Here is a 27,090-nt window from a genome sequence, read left to right as displayed (position 1 = left end):
GTATATAGATACAACATGAGAAGCTATTCAGCTATGGTGCAGTAATGAAATCGTGAGATACTTAGCTTGCAATTTGGCGGCCAAATAGCTTGAACCGTCCCACCACGGTAAGGTGATCTCATTGGGATGGACCCTACACTATGAATATGCCTCTGTGTGAACAGATCAGGAGGCATTGCAGGATCTGAAACATCCAAATCACCTTATATACACCTGATAGAGGTGGGTGGGGTGCAAGAACCAACATGGAGGTAGCCAATCCCCCATATGTGTAATACAAACAAAGAATAAGTTGGCCAGCACTATTGATTCCAAACTATTATACGGACCTGGCTTACAGGTGCAGGCTGCTGGGCTAAATATACAGCAACAGAATACAGCAGCACACTGCTAGCACAAAGATATAGATAAAACATGAGTATATAGATACAACATGAGAAGCTATTCAGCTATGGTGCAGTAATGAAATAGTGAGATACTTAGCTTTCAATTTGGCAGCCAAATAGCTTGAACCATCCCACCACGGTAAGGTGATCTCATTGGGACGGACCCTACACTATGAATATGCCTCTGTGTGAACAGATCAGCAGGCATTGCAGGATCTGAAACATCCAAATCATCTTATATACACCTAATAGAGGTGGGTGGGGTGCAAGAACCAATATGGAGGTAGCCACTCCCCCATATGTGTAATACAAACAAAGAATAAGTTGGCCAGCACTATTGATTCCAAACTATTATACAGACCTGGCTTACAGGTGCAGGCTGCTGGGCTAATGGGTTTTGGCTGGAAGACGTCGTCATGTTGGTCTGAGCCAGAAAGAGAACACAAGGAAAGATGACGATGCCGACTGTAAAAGACGTGAATTGTGAGTCAGTTAATGTAACTGTATCTATATTATGGTGCAACACGACTTGGGTCTAATCCTGGGGTCTGTATTATCGGGGGGGGGGGGTCTGTATTATGGTGGGGTCTGATTCTGGGGTCTGTATTATGGTGGGTGGTGATTCTGGGGTCTGTATTATGGTGGGTGGTGATTCTGGGGCCTGTATTATGGTGGTATCGGATTTTGGGGTCTGTATTATGGTGGGTGGTGATGTTGGGGTCTGTATTATGGTGGGTGGTGATTCTTGAGTCTGTATTATGGTGGGTGGTGATTCTGGGGTCTGTATTATGGTGGGTGGTGATGTTGGGGTCTGTATTATGGTGGGTGGTGATTCTTGAGTCTGTATTATGGTGGGTGGTGATTCTGGGGTCTGTATTATGGTGGGTGGTGATTCTGGCCTCTGTATTATGGTGGATGGTGATTCTGGGGTATGTATTATGGTGGAGTCTGATCCTGGGGTCTGTATTATGGTGTGGTCTGATTTGCGGGTCTGTATTATGTAGGGAGGTCTGATACTGGGGTCTGTATTATGGTGGAGTCTGATTCTGGGGTCTGAATTATGGTGGAGTCTGATTCTGTGTTCTGTATTATACAGGTTCGAGTTAAAAGCACAGTGAGAACAATATGTAGGGACAATTTTGAAAAGAAAAAAAAAACACTCTGTGACAAGTCACACACCCACAAACCCCACCCACAGCAAGCCACACCCATGAAAAGCCAAAGCCATAAAAAAAATGGCCACAGCACTACCGAAAGTCTGCCTACCCCTGATATAGCCTATTCACATCTACGCTTCTAAGTGCATCCGTCTCTATCAGTTCTGTTACGATTCTTCTTTTATACAGTCTCTGTCATGATCAGTTTGTCTTGAGGCCATTGGGTGACAGAAAAACTGACTGAAATAAAACCCAGCCTAACGTTTACAAATAATAAAAGCTGTGATACATCGCTTAGCAAACCAACACTGACAGAAGGACATCCAGACATCTACAAAACAGATCTAGCAGTATAATGCTTAGAAGGCTGCTTGCTGTGTTGTGCTTCAAAAGTGCCACCACTATTTAAATAGCCCCTGGGCAAGCGATAACAAATGTCAAGAGCTTGTTCATTCATAAGAGTTTCAAGAGGTGGAGACAGTGCTTGGGAGTACACACAGGAAAACTAGCAGAGAGGGGGAGTGACATAGGTGGGACTGGCATTGAGAAGCATTCAGCACTCTGCTCTCCATACACCCCAGACATTACAGCACAGGCAGTCTCTGTGCTATCATCCCACACTCCTTAATCCCTGCCCTGGGGTTGGCAGCACAATCTCTTCGGAACCTGGAGTGCAAGTCATTTTTTTTATTCTAAAATAAAGACAGACAAGTAAGAAGAGAGAAGTTGGGTCTCACCTTGTCCTTAACTCCTCCTGTCCAGATACTCATATTTGGTACTGCTATTTCTTTTCAGTAATGACCTAGAATTTGGAGATTCTACATTCCTATCAATTATTCTCTTCTTGTTGAGCTCTACTGAATGCCCTACAATGATGTTCCAAGTAGTTTGTGGATCTGTTTCGCAGTGACGGAATTGGGAGACAGTTTGTCTGGAGGGACTTGAAATAAATATCTACTGAGGTTTTACTTTCTGGCTTGAATCCTGGATTGAAATACTGCAACGTGGATCAACGTAGAGCTAGAACAGGTAAAGCATTTAACTTTTTATTAGTCCACAAGTCGATGCTACATGTGTCAAAATAGTCGTTAGAAAATGTTATGAGTTTGCTAACACTTCACAGATGTTGGATTGTGAGAAATTTGATGCTGACACGCTTGGTTATGATTATTATTTCTGCATCTTATTAGAAGAAAGCAATAGTAAAAATGTTGGTGCTTAAGCTATTACTTCAACACGGCTATTAAATAGTTAATTGTACTGAAAAAATATCATAGTTTTCTGTAAATTAGTGCATTAAAATTCAAGGACCATAGTAGAGTTATCAATTAGAGAAGATAAATGTTCTGTCCAATGGGAAAAAAATACTTTTGGTTGGACAAAAAAATGTTGGTGCCAAAGAGGTAACAATTCAAATAATAGATTATTTTGAGAGATACCCTTTTGTTAGAATTATGGCCAGCTTAATGCATACAGCGAGGATGCCCTTCTGACTTAAGCATCACACAGCTTACTTATGCTTCGGAGACAGACTCCCTCCTCACTCATTCCACAAGTGTGTATGAAGTTTTATTAGGTAAATGTACTGCTAGCCCTAATGATTGTCTTATTGCATTAGGATTTATGTGTTTGTTACAGTTTGTCAGTAGACGGAGAATCCCAGCTATAGCTGGCCTTCTCACCAGTCTCACTGCCAATGTGTGTATGTATTCATGTATTTTATTTATTTATTTAGTATGTTGTTTATTTATTGATTACGGATATTAATGTTACACACGGATATTCACTTAATCATTTACAGAAATGAGCAAATATTGAAGAATATTTGGGGGCGGGGGGGCTTCTATCTTAGTGAACTGAACCTTCCATCTTCAGTGGTCAGGAACATCTTACAAAATTTGTGTCTCCTCCCATTTTCCAAGAGACACATCAGTCTACTTTCTGTAAGTCTGGTGAATTGATTCTCCCATCCTTAGCTTTAGGAATCTGGTTAAGTTTACCTATGGAAAATCTAGAAGAAAATGTAAAACACAACCATTCAGGGGGTATGTAAGGAGAGAGTTGAAAAAAACTTCATCTGCAAAGGCAACTTCAAGGTTCCTTCTCCTTGGCTCTGATTTAGTGCTAATGTGTTCAGTGTGTTGAATTTGATGTAGTGTGGTCTTTGATGTCTGTCATCTTGAACAATTTTGTTTGCGTCTCTCCGCAGTTTGAATAGAGGCAGCCTCACGCTTCACCACACGTTCATTGCCTGAGCTTTGTAGTGGTTGTCTGTTTCCCACTACTGCTTAACCATTTTCCTCCAGATGTGTTTAGTGAGGCTGCAGCCTGTAAGTACTGGTGCCACCTACTTGCCGTATGAACACCCTGCAGCTATTCATGCTAATAACCTAGATAATTATTTTGTTTTCTTAATACATCTATGGTAAATGCAATATATAATCTAAATCATGTATGGTCCAATAGAAGACTAAATACATATTTGACAATATATATAGTAAAACTCGCCTAAAGTGGTTATCCAAAGATCAAAAGTTACCCACTATCCAGAAAATAGGTGGTCTAATCAGCACCCCTGCAGGTGCCAATCAGTTATCACGCCAGCTCGAACCCTTAGCTAGGACACAGTGCCTCTTGTGACATTTCTACTGATAAAGTCTGCCTTTGCCAGGCTCTACCAGTAGAGTGCTGATCTAATAGATCAATGCATATGCATTGCACTGATCTATGTTGAGCAATTTAATGATTGATTATAAATGTCCTCTATGGGCTGAAATAGTGGGAAAAAAGTTGAAAAAATTATAAATATAAAAAATAAAAAAAAATACACTCCCCTAAAAAATGTAAACCACCCCCTTATCAATCCCCCCCTCCCCCCTTTTGGAAAAATGAAGTATGTCAGTACAAAGTACAATTGGTGATGCAATAAACAAGCCCTTGCATGGCCCCACTGATTAAAGAATAAGTTAGGGCAAAGAAAACAAAAAAAAAAAAAACATTTTGCGGGTCATGAAAGGATTAAACAGAATGGTGTTCCTTATTTTATGAAAATGTGCCAATGTAAAACAAATAATGTCTCATAAGATAGTACTGGTCCTAAAAAGCATATAAAAAGCAACTGGCAGAAGACCACCGGGAAAAAGGCCACAAAGACTTTTCAAGATAATGTAGTTCCAACATGACCAACATTTTTCTAGAAGTAGGTGTGGTTAAAGGAGTTTTCCAGGATCAGAAAACGTATCCCCTATCCTAAGGACCAAGCGGTGGCCTACACGCCCCCTCAATGCAGCGCTAAGGCAGAGCCGGAGATTGCCAAATGCAGCGCTCTGGCTCTCTCATAGCGTTGTATTGAGGGGGTGTGAAAGCTGCCGCTTCATGTGGTGGTTGACATGCCCCCTTTTTGCAGACTGCAGAGGCCCCATACGGGAGATTGCAAGAGGTTCCAGCGGTCGGACCCTCCGCAACCCTTACTGTCCTTTTATTCTTAAAGGGATTGCCCCACCAAAGACAACCTCATTACCATGAGAGCCAGCCTGATGGGACAACCTTTTTCACTAGGAACCTACTATAATTTTAGTGAATAAAAAGGCCATGTTGACCTCATTGCCTAGTGGAATATGACCATGCATCCATATACATGGCAATTGTTGGCTTTAGGTGTTTTTCCCATAGAGTTGCAGTTAGGACATAGAAAACCATCTAGAATTGTAGATTTTTGTATGTTATGCTTTCACTGTTACTGATACAGCATAACTTGTCCTATATGTTATTTACACTTTACGTTTTATGTCTAGCATCAAAGCATGACCTGATGCTCTTGTACTTTCCCTCCTCGTCCTACATGTAATGTCACTTTCTCAGACAGCGATATCCTGTTGCCTGCATGTTGGGTTTAAGGTCAAGTAGTCACGAGCTTCTTTTAGCCTGAAGCGTCTACAATCAATTCTCCTTCTGTAGTACTTTACTGCCGAAAGGCTGGAATCACACATGTAGCAGCTTTGGAGTGAAAGCCAAGAGTGGATACAAAAGAGAGAAGAAACATCAGTTTAAACATTTCTTTCTTTTTGGATCCAATCCTGGCTTTGGCTTATAAAACTGCATCACAATTGCATGTGTCATTCACGCATACTATATCCAATGCAGATTTGCTGCTGCAGATTTTATGCTCATAAATTGATATAAAATAAACAGTTAAATACAGCATAAAATAGGCAGCGCATACAATATGTATGAATGCACCCTTAAAGGGGTACTCCAGCCCTAAGACATCTTATCCCCTATCCAAAGGATAGGGGATATGATGTCTGATCGCGGGGGGCCTGCCGCTGGGGACCCCCGCAATATCTCATGCAGACATCCACTTGTGGCAGCTGCACAGAGCGATGTTCGCTCCGTATCTGAAGGGTCACAATTACAGGGCCCTCCCATAGACTTGCCTTGAGGTGGCGGGGCGTGAAGTCACAAGGGGGCAGAGTCTGTGACAGTCATGACCCTTCAGACACCAAGCGAACATCACTCTGCAAAGCTGCCACAGATGGGTGTCTGCATGAGAAACTGCGGGGGTTCCCAGCAGCGGGACCCCTGCAATCGGGGATTAGATGTCAAGATGGTTACTGATTTCTAGAGAAAGGCGAATCGAAGCTGAAGTCGAATTCGTTCCGAATTTCATGAAAAATTTGATTCTGAACGAATTCGAATTTCCTCGCTCTTCGTGGCTCTTACTGTCAATACAGATCAGCACAGGGGAAATTTATTGACCTCAAGCCCGCATCACTGTAGACAGGCAGGGAGAGTTTAGAAGTCGTTTCATAGTCTGCCAACTGAGATCATCGCAGGAAGCATTCCCCATTCAAAGACTGCAAGCAACCATAGTGCAGGCAGGGACAGTTCAGAGGGAGAGAGAGAGAGAGAGAGAGAGAGTATGCTTTTTTCTGTTGCAACCATACTGGGGTGTATTACTGTAAAAAAAAAAAGTGAAAAATATATGCACTCCGCAGTTCTACTTTTTTTTATGGTTAAAGCTAATAGGGGGCAGTAAGTGTAAAATCTCTCTGATCTCTAGTGATTTTCATGAACATACCTAGAAAAGTGAGCTTATTTATCCTTTCTTATTGTATACCTTTAAGGAGCTTAAAAAGTACCTGTCACCAAATGAACTGATCTAAACTAACTCAGGCCATGTTCCCTAACTACTCCTAACACTCCTCCTACCCTTTAAAAAAAATTCAGAGCTTTAAAAAGCTGTGTATCCTACCTTTCTTCTTGCTCGCATAGAGCAAATTCCCATCAGGAGAAAGTGGGCATTTCCCAGCAGGCATCACATCACTGAAGCCTGCTGGGGGGACCACTTCCACCCTCACATGGCTGCAGTGCTTTGATGAATTGAAGACCTTAGGCTCTGTGCATGTTTCAGTCTGTGTTGCTATACGTTAGGCTCTCCTGCAGCTTTCAATCTGTGCAGCTTTCTGTGAGAATCTGTGGAGCTTTCACTTTCTGTGCAGCTGTCAATCAAGCTCAGTGCAGAGAAACACTTCCTGAGTTTGGACTCCTGCCAGGCCAGGAGGAGACCAAACTCACTGTATTAATTGTGGCAGGGAACAGAACAGCACCACCTATTGGCCGTTTTTTCTATTACATTTTAAACATATTTATGTTGATAATTTTAAAAACAAGTGAATGGGAAAGTGTCTACTAATTACACAAGGAACACTATAGTAAATAGTTTTATTTGGTGACAGGTACTCTTTAATACTGCTTTTCTGACGGTGGTATGCACTAGTAACTGCCAAGGTTTTCTGCACCATGTACACTTCCTTATACGCACTATTCCAAACTTTGAAAATTTTCTGAGCTTATTGAGAAAGCTAAAACAAATGAATCTTCTCACACAGTGGGAATTTCTGCCGCAGAATTAGCAATAAATTCACAACAGGATCTGCATGTCTAACAATTAAAGGCTGATCCATATTAAGGTTTGGATTTACCCCTCTGTCATGTCAAAGGTTAAACCAGAAACCATGTCTGATCAAAACAATTAGACATTCTAGAAAGCTTGCAAATTATATAAATCTTTTAAATATACAATTAAAAGATCTAAATAAAGAAATTCTCAATTTTTATAATTTCTGTAAAAAATATGGAGCTTTAAATTTATTTCCGCTTTGGGTACACATATTATTATATGCTAATATTTAATTTCCTTACTGTACTTACACATTTTACTGCAATTTTTGGTATACATCTTTCACAAGTTGAAAGAAGAGCAGTTTCTTAAGAATCAGGGATCATGTTTCCATTTGCTCACAGCTCACATCCAGACTTGCTCTAAGCTCTTAACCAGGACGCTTGATCTAGGACATTCTAAACAGATCCGTTTTAGAACTATTATAATATGGTTTATTTTATGTCTAGTTTTTCATTCATATTGGTCTTCAGGAAACATTTGATTCACTCATTAAAGGGATTGTCCAGTGAAAAACAACTAATATGCATAGGAAAGAAGATAAGTTTTTTAATCGTGGGGGCTGAGGGTAGTAATTTCATGGCAGGTCCAACTGCTAACTATCCCAATAGCCAGACCCCCAGACCCCCTCCCTCCTGCAATCTCGAGAAAAGGACCACAGCTCTCAGAGATAGCATGCTGTGGACGACACACATTGGCCCACATTTATCATTGTCTTTAGACTGTTTTTTGTCTAAAAAAGGGGCAAAAAAGGGGCAAAAAAGGCGCAAGCAGGGTTTTTTGCGTCTTTTTTTGCCCCATTTTGTTTACACATTTCTGCTGATTTTGAGTGGCAATCCACTGATTTTGAGTTGCAATCCACTGATTTTGGCAATAGACATGATATGGAAGGGTTTTATCATTGCCCCTTTTTGTAAAAAGGAGCAAAAAAAAAAAAAGGCACAAAGCCACTGAAAAGTCTCTAAAACTACACCAGCCCAGACATGGTGTAGCTTTTTGGTGTATGTGTAGACAGAAATTTCAGAAAATGTGACCTGCACAAAATTTATCAAAGCTCTTTTACCTTTTAATTAATTTGGTGCTCCTACACATTATCAGCACACAAAAAAAGGTGTAAAAAAATGCTTCACTTGCTCTGCAATGATAAATGTGGGCCACTGTCTCTGAAAGCCGGGGCCCCATACTGGAGATCGCAGGGTTCCCAGCAGATGGCCTCCTCCGTAATCAGACTTATTTCTTATCCTGTGAATAGGGGATAACTTGTTTTTCACTGGGAAGCCCCATTAAATGTTTAATGTGGGGGGGATACATTATCTGCAATTCCTCAATACATGAACACTTCTTATATAATTTACTTCTTTTTAAATACTAAGTTCATAAATGATATTCATGTCAGAATTAACTCCTAGAAATAGTGCTACTGATGGCTGATTTCATGTACACGGACATACCATGGCCCTTTACAATCTCTGAATTGAATACAGCTGTAATATAGGACCCATAGAAGTTTATGTGGCCCAATTGTACATCTTTATAACTGCAGTATTTTGCAGTTTTTTCTTTTTTTTATAGGGTTGTCCTATAATAGTTATTGATCACCTGTCCACAGTACATGGCTGTTTCTGTCAGCCATATAGACATTAAATGAAGTAACATATTGCAAGATCCTTCCCATTTTAAGAAATTGTGGGGGTCCCAGCAGCCCCCACTGATCAAAAATGTATCACTGATCTTATGGAAAGGTGATAAAGGACATTGTGAGACAACCCATAATCCATTACCACACCTTTATGTAATTCTTCATAAAGGGCTTTAGGTAGCTGCCGTACATTGAAGTCCTATTATATCAAAGTGATTGCGTTGGCAAAGCTGCCATATATAAGACCCATTTTGCTGCATAAAGTTCTAGAATGGTGAAATCCTGAACAGATACCTGAAAGCTCGGGAACTCTCCTAGAAGCTTTATATTTAAGAGAGAATAGTGCGTCTCTGCAATGCTGTACTCTGGCAGAAGAGTTAAAGGGGTACTCCACCCATAGACATCTTATCCCCTATCCAAATGATAGAGAATAAGATGTCTGATTGCAGCATGGACCCATCATGGTTTGCAGTAGCAGTTAATGTGGCGCTCAGTGAGTTTAAACATCCAAAACATTAAGAATGAATCTCATAAGACTCACTTCTACTCCGGCGGCTTCCAGGACAATCTCATAACTGAAGAATTGTCTATTGACTCACACAATCAGACAGATTTCCCGAACTCCCATGCTAAAGATCCCATAGACTTGCATGCGACATCCAGCATCGGAGCTCTGGAAATTCCTCTTATCATAGGAGTCTGCCCAGTAAGTGTAAATGTATCTTGCCACTGAAGCAAAGTGAGACTGATGCTTTAAATGGGCACTCTCATTAAAACAAATTTTTGCTATTGCACTATGGTAAATAAAAAATCTTTCTAATATACTTGGTTTAAAAACAATGAAGTTTTCTATGTTTTATTTCTGTTTTATTTGCTGCCACTAGATGTCTCCCTACTTGTCCAGAGCACATTTCCCGCCCATATCATGCACAGATTTTGGACTCCTGCTGGCATGGCAGAAGTCCAAACACAGGAAATGCAGCCTGGAGTGCTGAGGGGTGTGTGTCCAGCCTTATCCAATCATAGCTCCTCTCACACTTAACTGCTGTTTGCTGTTGGTTGCAGAGTAAGGGAGGAAGTTCTCCCCTGTATGGCTTCAGATGATGTCACGCCTGCTGGGGAACGACCCTTCCCAGTCTGTGAACCTGAACATGAGCATAAAATATAGAGCAATATCAAGGTAGAAACTAAAAAATAATATAAATAAAGGCAGGGGGTGGTTTATCATGATGGGGGCAGTGAATTGGGAGGATTACAAAATGTATCAAGTTAATGAGAGGTACTCTTTAAGTGTAGAGGTAAACGTTGGGAGATTCCCACTAAGCACCAGAGTCTTGGGGCATTTGTAGGGGTAATTCAGGAGCTATGAGATTGCCCAGTTAGTTTAAATTTACCCTGCTACTGAAGCTAAATGAGACTAATGCTACAAATCCACTTCTTTATTACATAAATTAAATACAGCACAGACTCTTCATGAGGTAGGACAGCATGGCTTACAGGGGTCTATGGTGGATTTCGTGTTCTAAATGCTTTTTAAGCTTGTCAATTTATGAAGCTTTGCACTCACATAAATTATTGCTTTACAACAGCCATGTAGCTATTAGAATGATAATTCAATTTTTTTTTATATAAATGGCACTTATGGGACTCTTTAAATAGGCCTCATTGTTGCATTTCAATATAAAATATTGTTCCAGGGTAATAAAGTAACGCAGACATTACATACGGGAGCTTAGACATAAAGCCAACATATACAGCTTGCAATTAACATTTTTGTTTCTCTGAAAGACATCTGTATTTCTTTCCAAACAAGTTTGAACCACCAGCCTTGTAAATTTATTACAGATCTTTGCCAACTCTAGGTGCAAACTACACTAAAGGCCTCCACCTGAAAGAGTCTATTGTTAGTTCTATTAATAGGTTGTGTCTTGTTGATGTTACTACTACTGTCACTTGGCATGCAAATACATTTCTTACAAGGATTTGTAATACTAAATGTGCCAAACATGTTTTTGCATTATAATCTCAAATAAGGGATTTGTATGGATTTGTATAGTTTTGTATAAAAAGTATATGACTGAGTAATTCATTGTCTCAGGGACTTTCTGTGGGAGAGAGTAGACATAACATGGTTATATACACTGCTATATGGATATACAAATATAAATGTATGCTGTCTTGGTTCCACCACAATGTTGACATACAGTATACCATCTGGAGCATAGTCAGTGCTAGGTTACAAGATCTCAATGTATATAAACATTTGCGTACAAGTCATGTACTATAAAATAATGTACCATGCATCAAAGCTAAGCAATCCCCATAGTCAAATATTGAATTTCATCTGTTCAACCATTCAAATTGTCATATTTATCATCCTGCGGAAGCTTTTTCTGTGCAGTATCTGTGCCTATGGAGACATAGATGGCTCTTAAAGAGGTTACCCTCCATAAGGGGATTTCAGCACATTCCTGCCAAACAGTAATGGGCATGCTTAGGAAGGATCCATGCTTGTCTTGGGGCCAATGGCTATGCTGTGAGATTACGCTGTGGCTATCTTTTTGTGAACTGACTATTTCCTGTTGGAGTTTCCTTCTTCAACTACAAATCCCATAGTTCCTTGCTTGTAAGTGTGAGGTCAAATTCCTACCTCCCATTAATCAGTCACCCCACCCATTGAAACACAAATGAGCTGCATTCCATTCAAAAGACCAGCATTTTCTAACCATGGTGCCTTCATCTGTTGAAAAAATACAATTTGTTGCAGAATGATCGCTGCACCCATTAAAGCAGGACAGGCTCCTTCTGAACACCTGACTAGAGATGAAATGTCTCGGCCGCACTGCAACCTGGGAACTAAGTAATGTTGTATGCTGTTAAAAATAAATATTGGGGGAAAATCCATAGAAAAATTGCAACACCACTGTCACACACAGGTACAGACACTATAATATGAACTACACTAACTTTACAGCCCCTGTAACATAGTCAAATAAAAAAAAAATCCTGGAATACCCCTTTAACTAGTGAGGCATCTACTAAATGAATTTGGCAAATGCCAGGAAAAGTCTGGAGCAATGATTCAGAGAAGACATCATAACTATTACATCATCCAGGACTACGATAATGATCCCATGCATGAAGGCCATGGTTTGCTTAGTAAAGTATAAGAACTTGGTTGACCCACACCTAGAGAAATGTTACCATATTCTCTATCACATAGTTTTGGAGAGAGAGAAGCTAAAATGGTATAAAACATATTTTCTTATGAAAGTAGCTGGATATTTGTACTAATGTAAAATGTTGTGGAGTTGTAAAACTTTCAGTTCCAGGTAAGAATTAACTTGAAAATGAACCGGAAAGTTAAAGAATGGCTTCTTCATTGGCAAAATATTACACTGACATGGAAAATTCAAGACTGCACATTATAGTTGCTATGTATAAGGCGGAAATTCCCTACCTAGCTTTGACTAACCTGCTGTAGACTCAGAAGTTCAAGTCTTTCTGCAGTATGCAGTCAGCAGACAACAGATTATTTACTCAATTATTTACATAGGGCTGACTTGCTTACAGTAAGGCCAAAACTCCATAGGGATCACAATGTAAATGACATTTCAGGTTCACCCGCACAAGGGCAAAGATTTACTAAACCAAAAAATTTTTGAAATTTTTTTAGACTGTCTAGTCTAACTTTAGACCAACTGTTAGCTTAAACTGTGGCAGAATATTTGAGCAAGAATTTTGGCACACAGTGTCGGATCTTAAGCCATGTTCCCTGTTTAAAAAAAACAAATGAAACAAATGTGCAAAGCATGTATGCCAAATTTTTTCCACAAATTGCACCAAAATTATGGCACATTTTCAATAGTAAATCTGGACCAATGATTAGTTGCATAACAAGAGAATTGTAGCCAATAGGGGCTGTTCAAATCTAGGGAGCTGGATCAGACATGTTAGACTACTTACATATAATTATTGATTCTTCTGTAGCCAAAGGTACTAAGCCGTCTGTAATAGGATTGAAAAAAATGTCTCATGGTATTTGCCTAGTCCCCATGTCAAATGTTTTAGATATTCTGAGCAGGCAACATTATTTCATGTTATACAATACTGTTAGGGGTTATCCAGGAATAGAAAAACAGCTCATTTCTTTCAAAAACGCTCCTTGTCTGTCTCCAGGTTGGCTGGGGTTCTGCAGCTCAGTTCCATTGAAGTGAATGGAGCCAAGTTGTAATACCACACCCAACCTGGAGACAGGGAGCATTTTTTAAAAGAAATTAGCTCTGTTTTTCTATTCCTGGATAACCCCTTCAAAGAGGTTGTCCAGGATAGAAAAACAGAGATGATATCTTTTAAATACAGCACACCACCTGTCCTCAGGTTGTATGTAGTTTTGGAGCTCAGCTCCATTGAAGTGAATGGAGCCAAGCTGTAATACCACACACAACCTGAGGACAGAGGTGGTGCTGTTTTTAGAAGAGATTAGCTCTATCTTTCTATTACTGGATAACCCCTTTAATTAATTTGTGATATAGGTGCGAACCCTGCGGCTACATTATTGTCTCTTTGAATATCCTGAGGCTCTAGTCAAAATAATATGGTGTTGAGGAAACAGGCCCCTGTTCACCATGCTGTTTAGGTGTAAGCTGCAGGAGAAGCTTTGGGGAGCCTGTATACAGGTGGCAGATTGAGGAGGATCATGTGATAGTTGGGATGGCCATTATGAGTGGATATTTATTAACAAATAGGATGTGGATCCTATTTGTTAAAAAATATTCGCTCATATTGGCCAGTAAGTCAGTGCTGCTGAGAAGTGAGTATAATATGTGACCTGCTGTGTATTCTAAGTGATATGCTGAACAAAGATGAGAAAAGCCAAGTGTGCTGGGCACAGAGCAGGGGTTACCCACACAACCCTTAAAAGTCACTAAAATCTACCAAATAGGTTAAAAAAAAGCATGCTCAAACAATCAGATTGTGCCAGCTCATGGGGGCCTCAGAATTCTGAGATGTCAGCCACCAGAGGTACTCTAAAACAGAGTTAACATAAAGGAACTATAGAGACTGCACAGGCCTGATATTATATTCAGGTGTCTAGAAATGATCAGCAAAATGTAAAAGTACACCAATCACTGCTGCGGCTTGAGGTTAGGTCCGCACAATGTAAAATAAAAAAACTAAAAAAACTGGAGAGAACAGATATAAAAGCAGCATATTTTTATCTAATATGTTGTTCTACTAACATAGCCTTAAAGGTAAGAGACAATAACACTGTATCGATACATATTAGGTCAACACAAGCGTGTACCTCCTGTCAGTTCAGGGCATTAGCCTTATTAGAAGTATATAAATGCTGATGCTTTACAGTAGATTCAGGGAAAATGAATGAACCATGAAAATTGGAAGAGGGTGAAAATCCCCTGAGGAATTCTAAACACAGTCACGGATAATGACATCAATTTAGATCTGGTAAGTACAGTACAAAGCTTCTAATTCTCTTAATTGTCACAAGTTGCATATTCAGTAATAGCTGCAGGGCACATCTGTCCATTTACACAACAAAGAAGAGAGCGGCATGTAAACGTTATAAGTGATATTGATTGGTTAGAATCTGACGATTTGCAGTTTACTATACATGATGGTAACCTAACATTCATTTACAGCGCATCTATCTGCACATTATCCATTTTACATAATACTCTGATGGGTTATTATAAATGATGTTACTCATAACATAAACCTGTTAGGGACTATGCTGGAAATAATAAGTCTAGTCCTAGAATACAGTGCACTCATCATATAAACTATAGTAATGAAGGTGCATAGCTTTTAGTATTTACTATTTACATTCAGTAGATTTGTTGCCCACACTTCTGTGACTGTACCAAAGGTCTGAATGGGTATGTAAAATTCCAAAATTCCATCTAAATAGTTCAGACATTTTTGTAACAAATTCAAACTATAACACAAATTGCTATTCTACATTAGATAGGTGAATAGTGCCCAATTGATGCTTACAGTAGCGCTAAAAGTAGCTGACTGATTATAGAAGTCCCATAGAGCTTGAATGGGGGGGGGGGGTGGTAATGTGCATGCTTCAGACCACCTATCTTATGATTGTTAGGTGTCCTCAAAGTCAGACCCCCACCGATTATACACAGAATAGGCGATACGTTTTGATAATTCGAAAGCCCCTTTTACTCTTCTTGAGTAACGGGCTCTTCCACCGGGGACTCTGAAGCAGCGGCACCACTGCACTGTGAATGACCAGAGAGGTGTGTATACATTTTTTATTTACTCTTCCAGTTTTTTGTCAATGCCTTAACCCCTTGAAATAGTTGCTTATAGCCATATGTGGTTGCAGAGAGGCTGTTTTGTTTTTCAATTAAACTATTGAAAGATGTGGGATCTGACCCCGATATCTTCAGATTCGCTCCCAAAAACATCTGCACCTGAATTAGCAATAAATAAGCTTGCCTTTGGTCATGCTGAAGACAGTATATTCTTATGAATCAGCTTCTGCACAATGCATTATTCCTGGGTGACAAAATGTATAAAATACCTGTTTGCATGCATCCATCAGCTGAAGAACTACATTAACGCATTCAAGCCCAGCAGAAGGTACTGCACTTTACAAAATGAATCATCTAAAGGGATAAAGAATCAATATTTGAGAAGCTAATTGAAACACTTTCTTGTCTTTTGTGTTTTGTTTGCCCAGAAGATTGCCTCTATTTATTTATTTAGATTATACACCAAAAGTAGACAGCAGCAATGTTAACTGCATTCAAAATATGACATAATTCACACAAGAATACACTGGACATAAAAACCATCTATTAGCTTAAAATACCCCATAGTCGTGAGGCAAACAAATCAAATATTGTTTTAAGGTATGTTAGAAAGTCAAGATCAACTATATCCCTGCCACTGCCCTGGCATCATTTTTAGTATAGAGTAAGGATCCATAAAACCGAAATGCGTCCATGCTGCATCTTTATGTGCCCGGTGCCAGTTTTTATCCTTATGCTGAGCATATGCCTGTGGATTTCATAATGTTCTAATAAAATCTGATGGTTTTATTGCTGGCTGAGAACTATTTTCTTTCATAATTTTTATTGTTCTCTTTCAATATAAAAAAACTTGTAAACATAGAAACAGTTGTAATCATTGACATTACATTATTAGTGACCCCAAAATGTTTTTTGTTAATTGCCAGCAATGAAAACTTCCATGGACATCAATGGAAAACTCAAATGGGAACAAATAGGAAACTTTTACTTGCTGTGTTTTATAGGGATCGACCGATATAGTTTTTTTTAGGGCCGATACCGATAATCTGTCACCTTTCAGGCCGATAGCCAATAACTTATACCGATTTTTCAGTATAAGTTATGGGCTATTTCAAACTCCCCCCCCCCCCCCCTGGCGGGGCAGAAGCTGTTGCAGATCAATGATTTAAAGCGGGCACTTTAAATCAATGAACTACAGTGGCTTTTGCGGTGCCAGAGACCGCTGCCGCTGCCCGCTTTTCTCCCCCTACCTGTCTTAAGTCTACCCACCACAGTTGCCCCATCGCCTCCCTCCATCCTCTGCCCACATACCGCCGCCGCTGCCCTATTGCCTCCCCCATCCTCTAGCCACATGCCGCCTCTGCCCCATTGCCTCCCCCCATCCTCTGCCCACATACCACCGTCGCTGCTGCCCCATTGCCTCCCCCCATCCTCTGCCCACATACCACCGCCGCCGCCGCTGCCCCATTGCCTCCCCCTCCATCCTCTGCCCACATACCGCTGCTGCCCACATACCGCTGCTACCCCATCCCCGGTGTTATAATTACCTGTTCCCGGGGGTCGACGATCCTTCTTGCTCCGTTGGCATCCTGCGCTGTCACTGTGCGTACTGACGGCAACGTCACTCGTAATTATGCAGCGCACAGCAACAGCGCAGGAGCCAGAAGGATCGCGGGCCCCGGGAACAGGTAATTATAACACCGGGGATGGGGGGAGGCAATGGGGGGGGCAGCGGTGGCGATGGGCGGGGCATTATCGGCATATCGGCAAGGTAATTGCTGATACCGATAATGTCCAAAATCGCGATTACCGGCCGATAATATCGGCCAAACCGATAATCGGTCGATCCCTAGTGTTTTATGGTCTTTGAGACTGTTTTAGACAAAATATAAGGCATGTATTAATCCTACACAAATAATTATTTTTCATTCTCAAAATAGAGATTAACGCAGACCCCCTTGCATCCTTGTTGTATCGATGCTCCGCCCAAATAAAGGAAGTACAGGGAAATGAAGGTGCGTGACTCGCAGCTCAGTCTGTGTCTGCTTGTAGAGGTGTATTGCTGCTATGAGCAGACAAACCAGGACACACGGGTAAGTAGGAGGCTGACACTAGGGGGCGATCAATAGCACATCCGCAGCATCAAATACGCTGCAGATGCGCTACGTGTGACCTTACCCTTAAACAGTACTTGATTATTACAGATTGAAGTCAAAATTCCAGGCTTTCTCTGGCTCCAAAAAGAGTTTATGCTTGCCAGCAGCTGCCTGCTTTCCTGACGGTTTGATCTGTTTGGTGGCCTGAGCACCTCCCTTCAGGTGTGTCCCCAGTGGGTGCTGGGTTCTCCAAATAGTAGGTACGCTGCTGATCAGGGGACAGACTGAAGGCCACTATACAAATTTGATCATTAGGCAGGAATTCCTTCTGCATTCTAACAGGCTAACTGTGATGGACTTGTGTCTCATTTAAACCAAAAGGTTGAGTTCACACAAATAGGCTGAGTTCACACACGTTCACACAAAGTATTTTGGTTAGTCTTTTTATCCAAAACCATGAGTGGGTCCAAAATACAGAAAAAGGTGCAAATCTTTTCATCATAGTTTTCTCTGTATTGATTCCACTTCTGGCCTTGGCTAAAAATACTGAACAAAATGCTATGTGTGAACCCAGCCTAAAGGCTATAGACGCCTATACTGCCTTTTCTTTAAAGCGGTACTCCGGTGGGGAAAAAAAAAATTCAAACTGGTGCCGAAAGTTAATCAGATTTGTAAATTTCTTCTATTAAAAAATCTTAATCCTTCCAGAACTTATCAGCTGCTGTTGAGTTGTTTTTATCTGTCTGCTCTCTGCTGACACCTCGGTCCATGTCAGGAACAGTCCAGAGAATGAGAGGTTTGCTATGGGGATTTTCTCCTCCTCTGGACAGTTCTTGACATGAACAGAGGTGTCAGCAGAGAGCACTGTGGTCAGGCAGAAAAGAACAACTTCCTCTGTAGTATACAGAAGCTGATAAGTACTGAAAGGATTAAGATTTTTTTATAGACGTTATTTACAAATCTGTTTAACTTTCTGGAGCCAGATGATATGGAAAAAAAAATAGTTTTTCACCAAAATATCCCTTTAACTTAAAGGAACTTACTATGGCTTTAAAAATGTTGCTGTTGTGTTTTATTGAAAATTTCCATTGTCTAAATGGGGTACTCCGGTGGAAAGCTTTTTGTTAAATCAACTGGTGCCAGAAAGTAAAACAGAGTTGTAAATTACTTCTATTAAAAAATCTTAATCCTTCTAGTAATTATTAGCTGCTGAATACTACAGAGGAAATTCTTTTATTTTTGGAACACAGTGCTCTCTGCTGACATCACAAGCACAGTGCTCTTTGCTGACCTCTGCTGTCCATTTTAGGAACTGTCCAGAGCAGCATATGTTTGCTATGGGGATTTTTCCTACTCTGGACAGTTTTTAAATGGGCAGAGATGTCAGCAGAGAGCACTGTGCTCGTGATTCAGCAGAGAGCTCTGGGTTCCAAAAAGAAAATAATTTCCTCTGTAGTATTCAGCAGCTAATAAGTACTGGAAGGATTAAAAACTTTTTAATAGAAGTAATTTACAAATCTGTTTAACTTTCTGGCACCAGTTGATAAAAAAAAAAAAAAGTTTTCCACCGGAGTACCCCTTTAAGCTTTGATGGATCACAATACACAATTCCATCAAATAGTCTTGACCATCTAAATTCAGTTATGCTCAGATTAAAGTTAATCGACTTAAATTTGATCATAAATGATTTTAAATGATTGATCCGAAGAAGGCAAACGGGACTGGAGACAGAACCATCAAAGATCTTGTTTGGGGCAATTGGCTATGAAAGGTATTCTGCAGCTTTCTATGGATGATGATACACAGAGGCTGCCGAAGGCAAACTTTTAATATTTTTTTTTCCCAAACAACCCAATTACAAAAATGATGCATTTCAGCACCTTTTTACAACATGTTGTTTATACATCCAGTGTTTCATGACGGGTAAATTTATATCTTTATAGATGTCACTGTCTTTTTCTAACAGTGTTCTTGCATAAACATCAAGTTATGTGATAGAATTCTGGCATTTGGCTGCCACTATTAGGACAATCTTATGAGCTTGCTGTCTTCTGTTTAATAGGGTTATTCCTTAATATAAGGCACTTTGTACAAATGTGTTCATTATTGGTGGATATATCATCTAGTAATTAGTGAATAACATAGAGTGAATTGGGGGTTACACAATGTGCTAGTAGGAGGATACAGTGAACAACAGTCCTAGCATGGTAGGAAGTGGTAGTATGAAGGATGTTTTTACTGTTATTATTTCCTGGAATTCCAATGAAAACTTTCTGTGTCCGTGGGAATGAAAAGAATGGGCAGCATAGGTGTATTTTCAGTTTCTAAATGGGACCTTCAGTCTATACATACTGGATTTACCGTAATACAGTTAAGCATGTCCCTCTTCAGGAAAACATCTATTAGAGCATGTAAAACAGAAGAGGCATGGATTCTTCTCACATACCTTGAAGTCTGGATTTGCCCACTGTCAAATATAGTTTACATTTCAATTAAGTTTGAGGCGATGTAGTCTTATTTAGACAGGTTTATATAGCCATAGGTATTGGGTCCATGTAAAACATTATCCATGCCTGTGAAAGCATGTGCCTGAAAATGAAGTGAAAAAAATGAAAAGGTGAAGTAATCCATTTCTGTCCACATAAAGCTGCCTGAATGACTCATTACAATAATATTACTGAACTCTTATTTTTATTGCCATAATTAACAGCCGCCTTCCAAATATGTATTGGCCAAAACTTGCAACTATGTCTCCAAGATATGATTTATTATGACCTTCTTGAGTATCCGGACTAACATTCAATTAGTTTACTTCCCTGGGGATATGTACTTTAGATGTTATCTCGGAGATACCTACTTCCTACTGAATTTCAATAGGAAGCATCAAACTTTAGAAACATTTCCTGTTGCTTTAAGCCTTCAAGTCGTGAATCGGTATGAAGCTTAAGCCGTCTTACAAGAAAGTGGTATTCACCAGTAGCCTCTCTTGCTGTAATATTACTACTGGAAGCCCTCCCTGTACAAGCAGGGAAATCTAACAACAAAACATCTGCAGGACACTGGCAGGTGACGGCCTCTGGCAGCATATTGACCCCAATGATGCATTTGAATGATGGCAACCTACAGTAAATAATGTAAAATGTTATCCCAGTATTGAAGGCTTTTGGATTATCCAGTGTCAACATACAATAATTTCTATATTAGATAAACACTCACTAGCCACTTTATTAGCTACACCTTCCTAGTACTGGGTTGGACCCCTTCCTGCTTTTCTTCATGGCATACTTTCTACACGGTAATGGAAACATTCCTTAGAAATTTTGGTCCATATGGACATGATGGATTAGCTGACAGGAGTGGCAGCTGTTGTGGTTCTCTTGATCAATGGATATTTTCTTTTTCGTTTTTTTTTTTTTGACCATTCTGTGTAAACCCTTGTGATGGTTATGCATGAAACTTCCAGTAGACTAGCAGTTTCTGAAATACTGCCTGGCACCTACAACTATGCCATGTGCAAATTCACTGAAATGTTTTTTTTTTTTTTGTCCAATCAAAACAACCCTTAAGTCTGGGCCCCTCTTTTGAGCCAGAACTCTTCCATGCATTACACAGCCAGATGCTCACGGGTCAGAGAAGCCATACCCACTAGGATCAGCTGATGGTTGCACCCAATAACTTGCACCAGTGCTTGTCTTTAGCCTTACATGTTTTATGATGGCAATTATGGAAAAATAAAACTGCCTCTATCAGTCTTCTTGACTGACAATGCTGCTGGATGTATCTAGACATAGCACAACCTTTATTGTGGTCAATGCCACAAGATAAGGGCTGTATTACCATATAACTGGGGCTTCTGTGTCAGCCCAAGTTATGAGGGAAATATTCAGTTTGAAAAAAAAAATATATAAATTAAAATAATTGTCTGTTTTGGCATTGTCACAATCAAAAACCCCAATATTTCAGAAAAAATACACAAAAATCACTTTATTAGCATAAATCATTAATTAAGGCCAAAAACCACTGTAGTTCTATGGGGTAAACAACTAACATATAAATGACCAATTGACGGGCAAGGTTTTGAGTTTGTTGCTCCCATAGTTTATGTTAGTGTACATGAGCTGAAGACAACAAGGAACTTTTTGGCACAGGTTAGGATAGAATTCAGTCATAGGCACACAATGGGGAATAAGTTGGACTTTACACTGGTCAAATGACAAGTCAAAGCCATTCTAATAAGAAAACAAGCTCTGCAGATCGCTGGAACCAAATGAAACCTATTGTTTAGGCCCAAAACAATGAGTCGGCCCCTTATAAAATCCAATAACTGCACAGGTTTGGAGAAGGACAGGAACTCTTGGCATTTACCCTTTATAAGGCTAAAAATTCCATTCCCTCTACACACAGATAATTTACATGTAAGCAGCAGCTCTGGGGAGAACACTGAGCAAGAAAAAAAATATGGTCTGGAGGGAACAATGAGCAGAAGTGGTGAGAGAGGAGGGAAATGCCGGGTGACCGTAGAGTGCACTTTTTCTTTTTTTAAAGTTAGAAATAATTCAAACATGTCTGAGTATTATGCCATAGAAAATGCCATTCACACTAGTGATATTTTCCATACATTGGTCATCACCTCTATAATCTCCCTCCATCAGTTTTCATATTTTCCAGCTTTTATGGCGTCAGTATGTCCTCCTGCTTGTAAAACACCGTTTTCACTCTACTACATCTTCCTGTTAATTGTCTGTAAATGCTATTTTTCTTAGACCCCGCTGTGCTCATGCCAGCAAATCCTTCCTCTATCGGCCCATAAATAATGGCTATCATCCTCTCCTAGGCATGTGTTAGATTACAGAACATGTCATGCTTACAACTCTTTCAACTAATCATCTCCTTGGGACATTGTGTACTTAAAGCAGGGTCATAAAGGAGCAGATTTCTTCTTCTTCATATAAAGCCGACTATACCATACTTGAGAAATGTATGCTAAATGCAGCACTGAAATAGATTTCAGTGGAGCATGCTGTCAGTTCCGTAATATGCAATACATTATGGGCTACACATAGTAACGTTCGTGGTAAAGTTGACCACAGACATTAGATAATAGTAGGCCAAATAATTATTTGGCAGACGATTTTCCCCAAATCCACCATTATTGAACTGAATTGACATGGCATTTATATAGGTGGAGAAATCGCTGCTAACCCCAATGGGCACCATTGAGATTGACAGGATCGTCTGACAAAAATCTAATTGCTGTGGTTAACTTAAAAGTGTATGGTTACCTATGAACACCATTTTACCATAATTATGTATAAATACTGTAGATTTGGTATACAGCAATAAACGGTGACATTTATGGCACTGTTTTGTATTGCTTTTCTTATCTTGCTCTATTCCAGAGTTTCAGCCTGTGTCCAAATCTGCATTCCCATTCTCAATCGTTTGAGTTTCATAGCTGAAATAATCAACTAGTATTCCTTGAATGCAGAGTTGGCACAGTTTTATCAATCTGCCAGAAACCCAAAATGGCTGTTTTGTTCTCTTAGTGACCAATCACAGCTCAGCTTTCATTTTACCAGAGCTGAATGAGAAATGATAGCTGAGCTGTGTATTCTGGTGGGTAATCCTTTAGGTACTGCATTCATACAAGATTGCAGCACTGTACAAAAGAGGGAGTCCATTGTTGTATAGGCATAATTATTGGGGCTTGTGTCACCATGGAGACAGCCCCGGACTTGACAAATGTCCCCAGGACTAACTCCTTTGCTTGTATGTGAGGCTGTGTTGACTTGTTCTGGTTTTTAATGCTTGAATACGGAGCCAGGAATTGATATGAAGGGAGTAAAAGTCTCAGGTTGGTCTAGAATTATCAATCTGCCTGAAACCAAAACTGTCAGGTTTTGCCCATAACAACAAATCACAGCTCAACATTCATCTCTTTACAAGTTCTGGTAAAATGAGCTTTGAAAGCTGAGCTGTGACAGGTTGTTATGGCAAAACCATGCAATTTTGGTTTCAGTCAGATAGATTAATAAATCTGGCTCAATAAAATAAAAAATGTAAGTTGTCATCTACTAAAAGACATAACTTTTTTATTTTTCTGCCGGCTTGTTTTTTCAGGGATAGGTTTTACTTTTCAATGACAACATTTTGAGGTCCATATGACTTTTTGATCACCTTCTTTTCTATTTATTTTTTCTTTTATTGGGGAGAATACAGCATTTCACGCATAGTTTATTTATGTTTATTTTACAGTGTCCACCATGTGGGATAAATAATGAGATAATTTAATAGTTCAGGCCATTACGGTGAGGATGTGGCAATACCAATTATTTTTCTTTTTATGTTTTATATATAACTTATTTTGTGAAATTAAAATGTGTGTACTTTTTCTGGGGTAGATGGGGGGCTTTTTATTTTGTTTTTGAACATTTAAGTAGAAAGTAGAATCTACAAAACAGATAATATGCATTAAAAAAGCAGGTGAGTACACAAGCGGAAGATAGATGTAAGTACAAATAAATACAAAAACACAATCATTTCTGAACCACAATACATTCAAACAAACGTGTTTGTGTGCAGTCATTTTGTTTTACATAGGTAAGTAAGTAGAGCCCCAACTAGTTCCATGATTCATAAAAACAAAATATATTTTATTTGACAGACTTAATTGATGGACTTTTTTGTACCCCTAAATCTAAATTGACAAAAATTAAACCCTAACATATGCATACCTCAAAAACCCTAAATCAAAAAATTTTACAAGTAAAAATTATGCCTTATTTATTCACACTGATGCAAAAGTATAAAAAGATTTTCCAATTCAGAGTGCCAAATTGAATAAACAAAACTTTTGAGCAACAAATTACAGAATTACGAATACAGCTCAAGGCTATAATAGAGAGGGTAACTCAAGACTAGTTTAAGAAACGTAAAGTAAATCTGTTTACAAAGTCACTTAAAGGGGTATTCCAGGGAAAAACTTTTTTTTATATATCAACTGGCTCCAGAAAGTTAAACAGATTTGTAAATTACTTCTATTAAAAAAAAATATTAATCCTTTCAGTACTTATGAGCTTCTGAAGTTAAGGTTGTTCTTTTGTGTCTAAATCCTGTCTGATGACACCTGTCTCGGGAAACGCCCAGTTTAGAAGCAAATCCCCATAGCAAACCTCTTCTAAACTGGGCGTTTCCCGAGACAGGTGTCATCAGAGAGGATATAGACACAAAAGAACAACCTTAACTTCAGAAGCTCATAAGTACTGAAAGGATTAAGATTTTTTAATAGAAGTAATTTACAAATCTGTTTAACTTTCTGAAGCCAGTTGAGTGAGTGAATAATGTATGTATGTCCCAACAAATTACAAATCAGTTATGTATAATCCATTTTATTCTACCAATCATTGATCCATTTCTTATGTTCATATAGAAAAACTAAAATATATTTTTGTATCACTATGGCTATGTTCTCAAAGTATATTTTACAGCATTTTGATAAAATGCATCCAAGGACGTATTTTTTACATCTGCAAAAATAAATGACATGGGTGAACAAAGCCTTAGTTTGTACTATATACTTTTATAATATATGTATTCTTTTACTAGTAACTAGAATGTTATTGGCTATGACAAAAGGAGATATGGATAAATGTAAAAATAGAAAAGCTATTGAGCTATTATTCATTAAAAGAGGAAATGAGCCTTTTTAAAAGATACACTTTCACTGTAAAATCTTTTATACCAACCTCAAGAACCCATTGGTTATAGGTGCTAGAACCTTATCTGTATGGGTGTATTCTCAAATGTTTGGCAATACAGTTTTTTTTCTCCTTCTGGTACTTTTGTTTTCTACAGGAACATTTTTTACATCAGACAAGGCGCTGGATAGAATTGTTGACTACAGCATTTCTAGATACAATGCCTTGGCAGGTCTGGTTCCATACCCTATTTGAGTCAATAGCACAGCAGAGGGGATATTTTTGGATCCGTTTTGTTAATAGATGTTCAGTTGATCAGTTGAGGCATAAAACTGATCAGAATGCAACCTAAGCATCCTAGGAGGTTTTACAGGATATAACAAGGGCATGCAGGGCTCATTGGACTGCAGCATCTAAAAGGGATTGTCCAGCATTTCTTTTCTATACATAGCTGCCAGCAGTGCACCGCCTCTGCTGCTTACCACTCCCCGGTAAAAAGGAAATTCCTATTCACTGGCTAAGATGGGTGACAATGTCATTCCCTGTGTGTCAAGGGGAAACCAGAGAGTGCAGTAGGGACTGTGCACCATCAAGAAGGCGAAAGTGAACAAAGCTGAGCTAGGCCTGACTTTGGGTAAAATGGTGTTCATGTATTGAATTAAATGCTACCAATTGCATATAGGCCATTAACGTTATAACCCTATTACTGCATACTTTCCTTTAAACAATGTCCATTTTATCATATTCATCGTAATTGCTTGTTGCATACAGATTAACCATAGAACAAATTTTGTGCCAAATGCAATATAACTTCAGATTTCTTTCATTTAAAACAAAGGAAAACAGTGAACTAAATTTTAACATGGCATGAGTTTGGAATTCCTTTGATTCATTGCCATGTTCCTACTGAGGATTCCACACTTGATAGAAGGGAGATTTGAACAATAGTCTGGTTTTCCACACTTTACTCTGCAGGGCTATTTCAGGCTTTTATCTTCATTTACACCTTAGTTATAAGGATAAAATAATCAATTCTAGCAATATGCTGAATTTACTTGGTAGGTGTTGTGGTTACTGTTGGAATGAAGGTCATAAAAACATGTTCATAAGTGCAAATTAAGAACGTATAAAACATTGGCTGAAATTACCCATAAGTAGTAAAGGTCTAAAGTATCCTGACTGGCAGCTGTTCATTTCCCTCTGCTTCAATGAAGTAGCATTCATAATTGAATTAAGGTGTCCTGAACGGGTTCCCTGCTGTTACACAGTGAGTTCGTTCAGGACACCTTAATTCAATTATTGTGGACCTGAGGAAGCCGCGAGAGTGCGCCGAAACGTGTTGTCCTGTCATAAACACCTTTGAATAAAAAGTCCTGTGTAAATGGTGTACTTGAAGTTTTTTTACAACCCTCAATACAGTAGCGCTCGATTGAGACCCCTTGTTTGCCATTTTTTCCTACTAATACATTGTTTGGACGTAATTATGTTTAGATATATAAATTTTTTGAATGCAATGATAAATACTTGTACTCACCTGTTTATGTGGATTTTTTGAAGAGATCTAAATAATTCTCTAAGCACATATTTTCTCCCCAGGTAGGAGCTTTAGTCCTTCCTTGAATTATTATTGTTATTCATTGACAGTCGGACTATAATTGATGAGGGGAAGGGGGGGGGGGATACAAAAATTTGGAATAAATAAACTTATTTTATTATAATTTGCTTTTGTTCTTGGATCTGAACGATCTTTGGCAATTTTTCCTCTGTGTATGGACATAGAAGATTAAGACATATAAGTAAACCATTGTGATAGTATGAACTGCTGACAGATATGGGTAAATAGCTATAAAATGATATTAG

At 39.2% G+C, this 27,090-nt stretch overlaps 1 protein-coding gene and 1 long non-coding RNA gene across 4 annotated transcripts in view; one reads left to right on the top strand and one right to left on the bottom strand.

The window, feature by feature from the left end:
* The first annotated feature begins 2,108 nt into the window (after positions 1–2,108).
* LPAR1 (lysophosphatidic acid receptor 1) overlaps positions 2,109–27,090 on the top strand; it is a 144,124-nt gene continuing 119,142 nt past the window's right edge. The window contains exon 1 of the mRNA XM_056519397.1: positions 2,109–2,572. The gene's annotated coding sequence lies outside the window, so the exon portion shown is untranslated. The remainder of the gene's footprint in view (positions 2,573–27,090) is intronic.
* LOC130273121 (uncharacterized) overlaps positions 15,704–27,090 on the bottom strand; it is a 55,695-nt gene continuing 44,308 nt past the window's right edge. For 2 of the 3 annotated variants that reach the window (XR_008843877.1, XR_008843878.1), the window contains exons 2-3: positions 19,980–20,122; positions 15,704–15,791 (exon numbers count right to left, since the gene is read on the bottom strand). This is a non-coding gene — a long non-coding RNA (uncharacterized LOC130273121). Of the gene's footprint in view, positions 15,792–19,979; positions 20,123–26,764; positions 26,866–27,090 lie in introns of those variants that run through there. The other variant, XR_008843876.1, reaches the window with a different exon arrangement.

The sequence above is a fragment of the Hyla sarda genome, chromosome 1 (assembly GCF_029499605.1).
Source record: "Hyla sarda isolate aHylSar1 chromosome 1, aHylSar1.hap1, whole genome shotgun sequence".
Classification (NCBI taxonomy): domain Eukaryota; kingdom Metazoa; phylum Chordata; class Amphibia; order Anura; family Hylidae; genus Hyla; species Hyla sarda.
This window is presented reverse-complemented; position numbering and strand designations above follow the sequence as displayed.